The sequence below is a fragment of the Zea mays genome, chromosome 5, assembly GCF_902167145.1.
Source record: "Zea mays cultivar B73 chromosome 5, Zm-B73-REFERENCE-NAM-5.0, whole genome shotgun sequence".
Classification (NCBI taxonomy): domain Eukaryota; kingdom Viridiplantae; phylum Streptophyta; class Magnoliopsida; order Poales; family Poaceae; genus Zea; species Zea mays.
In genome coordinates this window covers 61,332,051-61,341,632 of record NC_050100.1, presented here as the reverse complement: position 1 = coordinate 61,341,632, position 9,582 = coordinate 61,332,051, and positions in this window count along the sequence as shown.

Below are 9,582 nucleotides of genomic sequence, written 5' to 3'. Positions count from 1 at the left end.
TTACCCTACCCCAAGCTGACTCAGGCTACGGGGAACAAGACCGGCATCCCATCTGGCTCGCTCCGCTAAACAAGTAATGATGGCGCCCCGCACGCTCTATGACGACGGCGGCTCTCAGCCCCCTTACGGAAGCAAGAAGACGTCAGCAAGGACTCGACAGCCCCGACAGCTGTCCTTCCGCCAGGCTCCAGCGCTCCTCCGACGGCCACGACACCACACGAACCGGGTGCCAAAACCTCTCCGGCTGCCACGATGGCATGTACTTAGGGCGCTAGCTCTCCTCCGCTAGACACGTTAGCACACTACTACACCCCCCATTGTACACCTGGATCCTTTCCTTACGCCTATAAAAGGAAGGTCCAGGGCCCTCTTACAGAGGGTTGGCCGCGCGGAGAAGGACGGGACGACGCTCGCGCAGGGCCGCTCGCTCCCTCCCGTGTGGACGCTTGTAACCCCCTACTGCAAGCGCACCCGACCTGGGCGCGGGACAAACACGAAGGTCGCGGGTTTCACCTCTCACGCCTGTCTCCCTCTGGCTTCTTCCCCCCTTCGCGCTCCGTCTTGCGCTGACCCATCTGGGCTGGGGCACGCAGCGACAATTTACTCGTCGGTCCAGGGACCCCCGGGGTTCGAAACGTCGACAACTTTCTTCATCTTCTTTTTCTTCTCGCCGCTCTGACGTGACTTGTCGTGTGAAGGGGATCCCTTCACCTTGTTGCCGGACTCCCCAGATGGAGCCTTCCCATGGCTTGTGGCGGGCTTCTCGCCGGTCACCATCTCCTTCTTGGCGTGATCTCCCAACATCACTTTGAGCGGTTAAGCTCTAATGAAGTATCGGCTCTGATACCAATTGAAAGTCACCTAGAGGGGGTGAAGGGCGAATCTGAAATTTACAAACTTTAAGCACAACTACAAGCCGGGGTTAGTGTTAGAAATATAAACGAGTCTGAAAGAGAGGGCGAAAACAAATCACAAGCAAATAAGGCGGATGACACGGTGATTTGTTTTACCGAGGTTCGGTTCTTGCAAACCTACTCCCCGTTGAGGTGGTCACAAAGACCGGGTCTCTTTCAACCCTTTCCCTCTCTCAAACGGTCACTTAGACCGAGTGAGCTTCTCTTCTCAATCAACCGGGACACTAAGTCCCCACAAGGACCACCACACAATTGGTGTCTCTTGCCTTGGTTACAATTGAGTTGGAATCAAAAGAATGAAGAAGAAAAGCAATCCAAGCGCAAGAGCTCAAGTGAACACAAGTATCTCTCTCTCACTAGTCACTATTTGATTGGAATTGGCTTTGGACTTGGGAGAGGATTTGATCTCTTGTTTGTGTCTTGTATTGAATGCTATAGCTCTTGTATGAGGTGTGAAGGCTGAGAACTTGGATGCAATGAATGGTGGGTGGTTGGGGGTATTTATAGCCCCAACCACCAAATGAGCCGTTGGTGGAGGCTGTTGTCGCATGGCGCACCGGACAGTCCGGTGCACCAGCCACATCACCCGACCGTTTGGGTTCGACCGTTGGAGCTTCTGTCTTCTAGGCCACCGGACAGTCCGGTGTGCACCGGACAGGTCCTGTAGACTGTCTGGTGCGCCTTCTGGCTCTGCTTTGTAGCGCATTAACTGCTCTCTGCAGACGACCGTTGGCGCGAAGTAGACGTTGCTCCGCTGGCACACTGGACAGTCCGGTGCTACACCGGACAGTCCGGTGAATTATAGCGGAGCGGCTCCCAGAATTCCCGAAGGTGAGCAGTTTGGAGTTGAGTTCCCTGGTGCACCGGACACTCTCCGGTGGCACACCAGACAGTCCGGTGCGCCAGACCAGGGCACACTTCGGTTGTCTTTTGCTCTCTTTGTTTGAACCCTTTCTTGGTATTTTTATTGGTTTGTTGTGAACCTTTGGCACCTGTAGAACTCATAATCTAGAGCAAACTAGTTAGTCCAATTATTTGTGTTGGGCAATTCAACCACCAAAATCAATTAGGAAAAGGTGTATGTCTATTTCCCTTTCACATCTGCACTAAAACTTGCCCCATATTCTACACAAACAATTACCTTATTATAACACTATGTGTGTGATCGGTGAACTAAGACGTTGTCTCACCCATAACTGTATATTGTTAGCTTGTATATGTGATAAACATAGATACCTATAGTTATTGACATGCAAGGACATAAAATGACTAAGCATACATGTGTGCATGATTTGACCAGAATGATGTACACAATGAACACATAAATGGATGTTTAGAGCTCAAACAAATTATAACTCATTACACGTTTGTCATAGCTAAAATTTAACCTTTTTATTTGGTTCATTCTGGAATCGAAGGGTCCTCCTATGTTCCATTAAGATTGTCCGTGCCCAAAAATCTTTTATCTGGATTATCTAAATAAGTGCATGTTCTTCTTTAACATTGGTTGATACCTTGGGTGAAAGTTTAACTTCAAATGCAGAGTATCAGGCAGTACATACCTACTCTCTCATCTTGCTTGCCAAATAAGGACGATGCCTTTTCTATATCTCTTAGGAGCAACCTAGACTTGATGTTCCTGCTCAGCAATGATGCTACAACCAACTGCCCTGAAAGGATGTACCCACTACTTTGTAAATATCTTGCCAACTGATATAGTAAGCAACGCTAAAAAGTGTTGCTGCAGGACACAACAACAAGTTGGAGAAAGCGTAACATCACAATGCAACACAAACATGTTATCCTTAGTTCTCCAATGCTTAATATCTCGCATGTTTTAAACACGGTAATTGGCACTAAGATATAGTCACCTTCAGAGAGAAATGAGATTTTCTGTCTGAGAGCACCTAGAGGGGGGGTGAATAGGTGATCCTGTAAACTTGAACTTAATGCCACAAAAACTTGGTTAAGCGTTAGCACAGTATTGCCAAGTGGCTAGAGAAGAGTCTTAGCGAAACACAATAACCACAAGAGAATTAACACAGGTAGACACAGTGGTTTATCCCGTGGTTCGGCCAAGTACAACACTTGCCTACTTCCACGTTGTGGCGTCCCAATGGACGAGGGTTGCAATCAACCCCTCTCAAGTGGTCCAAAGACCCACTTGAATACCATGGTGTTTGCATTTCTTTTCTTTATCCCGTTTGCGAGGAATCTCCACAACTTGGAGTCTCTCGCCCTTACAAAGATGTTCACAAAGAAGCACGGAGTAAGGGAGGGATGGGCAACTCACATAAGACACAAAGATCACAGCAAATACGCACACACAAGACTCAGACTTGAGCTCAAAAGACTAGCACACTAGAACGGAGCTCAAATCACTAGAATGTCGAACAAGTGCGCAAGAATGGAGTGTGAGTGATCAAGAGTGCTCAAGGAATGCTTGGTTGTCTCCTCCATGCGCCTAGGGGTCCCTTTTATAGCCCCAAGGCAGCTAGGAGCCGTTGAGAGCAATCCGGGAAGGCAATTCTTGCCTTCTGTCGCTTGGCGCACCGGACAGTCCGGTGCACCACCGGACACTGTCTGGTGCGGATTTCCTTCCTTATTTGGCGAAGCCGACCGTTGGCAGCCTTGGAGCCGTTGGCGCACCGGACACTGTCCGGTGCACACCGGACAGTCCGGTGCCCCCTCCCGACCGTTGGCTCGGCCACGTGTCTCACGCGGTTCGCGCAGCCGACCGTTGGCCCGGCCGACCGTTGGCTCACCGGACAGTCCGGTGCACACCGGACAGTCCGGTGAATTATAGCCGTACGCCGTTAATTTATTCCCGAGAGCGGCAAGTTCGCCTGAGCCAGCCTGGCACACCGGACACTGTCCGGTGCACCACCGGACAGTCCGGTGCACCCAGACAGAGCTGGCTTTGGCTGAACAAGGCCATCTCTGCTCCAATTCGATTTCTCCTGTTTCCAGCACTTAGACACAATACGTTAGTCACTAAAACAATGTACTAAGTCTGAGAAACGTACCTTTATACTTGATTTGTACTTTGTCCACCATTTGACACTTAGGCACTTGTGTTGGACACTAAATCACCAAAACACTTAGAAATGGCCCAAGGGCACATTTCCCTTTCAATCTCCCCCTTTTTGGTGATTAATGCCAACATAACATAAAGCAAGTAGAACAAGTACAAAATCAATTCAAATAAGAACTCAAATTTGTTTTGAATCAAATTTGGCATATATGGATCATTCTTTGCCACCACTTGATTTGTTTTTGCAAATCAAACTCAATTTCCTATCTCTAAGTCAAACGCACATGTTGAAACATAAAGAGAGATATTTCACGAAAAATTGATCAAGGATTCAAAAACCTCCCCTTTTTTTACCATAATTCAGCCTTCTCCCCACAAGAGACCAACTTTTGACAAAAGAGACAACAAGAGAGTTTTGACAAATCAAAAAGCTCTATTCTACTATTTTCAATATTTCTCAAGTGGTAGCTGATCCATTTATTGCTTTGGCCTTATTTTCTCCCCCTTTGGCATCAAGCACCAAAACAGGATCAATCTTGGCCCTTTTAACCCCATTGCCTCACCAAAAATCTTCAACTAAGAGTAAAAGGCAATAAGAGTACTAAGATGAACTTGGAAGAAGTTACTCGTTCATCGGAGTGTAGTGGAAGTCTTGCATGGTCCAAGTTCACCTTTTCCCTTTCAATCCACCTTTGAGACTAAATTAAGTAACCTTAAGCACACAGTTAGTCTCAAAGGGTCAAGTTGTAGCACATCTCCCCCTAAATTTGTGCATCACTTGCAAATGGACTTGTAAGGTCCGGGGAGTGCGTGTGCAACTTGAGCACCATAGATAACAACAAAATGCATAAGGAACATGATCAAAGGCATAAACACATGTATGCTATAAATCAATCCAAGTTCCGCGAATCTAAGACATTTAGCTCACTACGCAACTTGCAAAAGGTCTGCTCATCTAAAGGCTTGGTAAAGATATCGGCTAGCTAGTTCTCGGAGCTAACATGAAATACTTCGATATCTCCCTTTTGCTGGTGGTCTCTCAAAAAGTGATGTCGGATGTCTATGTGCTTTGTGCGGCTGTGTTCAACAGGATTATCCGCCATGCGGATAGCACTCTCATTATCACATAGGAGTGGGACTTTGCTCAGATTGTAGCCAAAGTCCCTGAGGGTTTGCCTCATCCAAAGTAGTTGCGCGCAACACTGTCATGTGGCAACGTACTCGGCCTCAGCGGTGGATAGGGCAACAGAGGTTTGTTTCTTAGAACTCCATGACACCATGGACCTTCCTAAGAATTGGCACGTCCCCGATGTACTCTTCCTATCGACCTTACACCCAGCATAGTCGGAGTCTGAATATCCAATCAAGTCAAAGGTAGACCCCTTTGGATACCAGATCCCGAAACAAGATGTAGCGACTAAATATCTAAGAATTCGCTTCACAGCCACTAAGTGACACTCCTTAGGATCGGATTGAAATCTAGCACACATGCATACGCTAAGCATAATATCCGGTCTACTAGCACATAAATAAAGTAAATACCCTATCATAGACCGGTATGCTTTTTGATCAACAGACTTACCTCCTTTGTTGAGGTTGGTGTATCCGTCGGTTCCCATTGGAGTCTTTGCGGGCTTGGCATCCTTCATCCCAAACCGCTTGATCAAGTCTTGCGTGTACTTCGTTGGGGAGATGAAGGTCCCATCCTTGAGTTGCCTCACTTGGAACCCAAGGAAGTAGCTTAACTCGCCCATCATCGACATCTCGAACTTTTGAGTCATTACCCTGCTAAACTCTTCATAAGACTTTTGGTTAGTAGAACCAAATATTATGTCATCGACATAAATTTGGCATACAAAAAGATCACCATCACATGTCTTAGTGAAAAGAGTTGGATCGGCTTTCCCGACCTTGAAAGCATTAGCAATTAGAAAGTCTCTAAGGCATTCATACCATGCTATTGGGGCTTGCTTAAGTCCATAGAGCGCCTTAGAGAGCTTACACACGTGGTCGGGGTACCGTTCATCCTCGAAGCCAGGGGGTTGCTCCACGTACACCTCCTCCTTGATTGGCCCATTGAGGAAAGCGCTCTTCACATCCATTTGGAACAACCTGAAGGAATGGTGAGCGGCATATGCTAGCAAGATACGAATGGACTCTAACCTAGCCACAGGAGCAAAAGTCTCCTCAAAGTCCAAACCTGCGACTTGGGCATAACCTTTTGCCACAAGTCGTGCCTTGTTCCTTGTCACCACCCCGTGCTCGTCTTGTTTGTTGCGGAACACCCACTTGGTTCCCACAACATTTTGCTTAGGACGAGGCACCAGTGTCCAAACTTCATTTCTTTTGAAGTTGTTGAGCTCCTCCTGCATGGCCAACACCCAGTCCGGATCTAGCAAGGCCTCTTCTACCCTGAAAGGCTCATTAGAAGAGACAAATGAGTAATGCTCACAAAAATTAACTAATCGAGATCGAGTAGTTACTCCCTTGCTAATATCACCCAAAATTTGGTCGACGGGATGATCCCTTTGAATCATTGCTCGAACTTGGTTTGGAGGTGCCGGTTGTGCTTCTTCCTCCATTACATGATCATCTTGTGCTCCCCCTTGATCACACGCCTCCTGTTCATCATCTTGAGTTGGGGGTTGCACCATTGTTGAGGAAGAAGGTTGATCTTGCTCATCTTGTTCCTATGGTCGCACATCTCCAATCGCCATGGTGCGTATTGCGGTCGTTGGAACTTCTTCTTCATCTACATCATCAAAATCAACAACTTGCTCTCTTGGAGAGCCATTAGTCTCATCAAATACAACGTCGCTAGAGACTTCAACCAAACCCGATGTTTTGTTGAAGACTCTATGCGCCTTTGTATTTGAGTCATAACCTAACAAAAACCCTTCTACGGCTTTGGGAGCAAATTTGGAATTCCTACCCTTCTTCACTAGAATGTAGCATTTACTCCCAAAAACTCGAAAATACGAAACATTGGGTTTGTTACCGGTTAGTAGCTCATACGACGTCTTCTTGAGGACGCGATGAAGGTAGACCCTGTTGATGGCGTGGCAAGCCGTGTTCACGGCTTCCGACCAAAAGCGCTCGGGGGTCTTGAACTCTCCAAGCATCGTCCTCGCCATGTCTATAAGCGTCCTGTTCTTCCTCTCTACCACACCATTTTGTTGTGGTGTGTAGGGAGCGGAGAACTCATGCTTGATCCCTTCCTCCTCAAGGTACTTCTCCACTTGAAGGTTCTTGAACTCGGACCCATTGTCGCTCCTTATCTTCTTCACCTTGAGCTCAAACTCGTTTTGAGCTCTCTTTAGGAAGTGCTTGAGGGTCCCTTGGGTTTCAGATTTATCCTGCAAAAAGAATACCCAAGTGAAGCGGGAAAAGTCATCAACTATAACAAGACCATACTTACTTCCTCCTATACTTAGATAGGCGACGGGTCCGAAGAGGTCCATGTGAAGCATCTCCAAAGGTCTTGATGTGGTCGTCACATTTTTGGTGTGATGAGAGCTTCCCACCTGTTTGCCTGCTTGACAAGCTGCACAAGGTCTATCTTTTTCGGATTGCACATTAGTTAAACCTATCACGTGTTCTCCCTTTAGAAGCTTGTGAAGGTTCTTCATCCCCACATGTGCTAAGCGGCGATGCCACAGCCAGCCCATGCTAGTCTTAGCAATTAAGCATGCATCTAGACCGGCCTCCTCTTTTGCAAAATCAACTAAATAAAGTTTGCCATCTAGTACACCCTTAAAAGCTAATGAACCATCACTTCTTCTAAAGACAGACACATCTACATTTGTGAATAGACAATCCCATATTGCATAATTGACTAACAGATAACAAATTATATCCAAGAGACTCAACTAAAAACACATTAGATATAGAGTGCTCGGATGAAATAGCAATTTTACCTAACCCTTTTACCTTGCCTTGATTCCCATCACCGAATATTATTGAATCTTGGGAATCCTTGTTTTTCACGTAGGAGGTGAACATCTTCTTCTCCCCCGTCATATGGTTTGTGCATCCGCTATCGATAATCCAGCTTGAACCCCTGGATGCATAAACCTGCAAGGCAAATTTAGGCTTGGGTCTTAGGTACCCAACTCATGTTGGGTCCTACAAGGTTAGTACAAATATCCTTAGGGACCCAAATGCAAGTTTTGTCTCCCTTGCATTTTGCCCCTAATTTTCTAGCAACTATCTTTCTATCCTTTCTACAAATAGCAAAGGAAGCATTTAAAGTATGATATATTGTAGAAGGTCCATTTATAACTTTCCTGGGAACATGAACAATATTCTTTCTAGGCACATGATGAATATTTTTCCTAGGCATATCTCTACCATGCATATAGGAATAACCAGAAGCAAACATGGCATGAGAGTCAAAGGCATCATAAACATTACAACTCCTATAAGACTGTCTTCTATCATGGTACATAAAAGCATGGTTCTTTTTAGCACTACTAGCCATAGGGGCCTTCCCTTTCTCCTTGGCGGAGATGGGAGCCTTATGGCTTGTTAAGTCCTTGGCTCCCCTCTTGAAGCCAAGTCCATCCTTAATTGAGGGGTGTCTACCAATCGTGTAGGCATCCCTTGCAAATTTTAGCTTGTCAAATTCATTCTTGCTAGTCTTAAGTTGGGCATTAAGACTAGCTAATTCATCATTCAATTTGGAAATTGAAACTAGGTGTTCACTACAAGCATCAATGTCAAAATCTTTACACCTATTGCAAATCATAACATGTTCTACACAAGAGTTAGTTTTACTAGCTATAACTAACTTAGCATTTAAATCATCATTTATGCTCCTTAAGCTAGAAATTGTCTCATGGCAAGAAGATAGTTCACAAGAAAGCATTTCATTTCTCTTAACTTCTAAAGCATGAGATTTTTGTGCCTCTACAAATTTGTCATGCTCTTCATATAAAAGGTCCTCTTGTTTCTCTAAAAGTCTATCCTTTTCATTCAAGGCATCAATCAATTCATTAATCTTATCTATTTTAGTTCTGTCCAATCCCTTGAACAAACTAGAGTAATCTATTTCTTCATCACTGGACTCATCATCACTAGAAGAATCATAAGTGGCATTGTTTCGAGTACATACCTTCTTCTCCTTCGCCATGAGGCATGTGTGTCGCTCATTGGGGAAGAGGGATGACTTGTTGAAGGCGGTGGCGGCGAGTCCTTCATTGTCGGAGTCGGATGACGAACAATCCGAGTCCCACTCTTTGCCAAGGTGTGCCTCACCCTTAGCCTTTTTGTATGTCTTCTTCTTCTCCCTCTTGTTTCCCTGTTCCTGGTCACTATCATTATCAGGACAGTTAGCGATAAAATGACCAATCTTACCACACTTGAAGCATGAGCGCTTCCCCTTTGTCTTGGTCTTGCTTGGCTGTCCCTTGTGACCCTTTAGCGTCGTCTTGAAGCGCTTGATGATGAGAGCCATCTCTTCATCATTTAGCCCTACCGCCTCAACTTGTGCCACCTTGCTAGGTAGCGCCTCCTTGCTTCTTGTTGCTTTAAGAGCAAAGGGTTGAGGCTCATTGATTGGACCATTCAATGCGTCGTCCACGTATCTCGCCTCCTTGATCATCATTCGCCCGCTCACGAACTTCCCAAGAACTT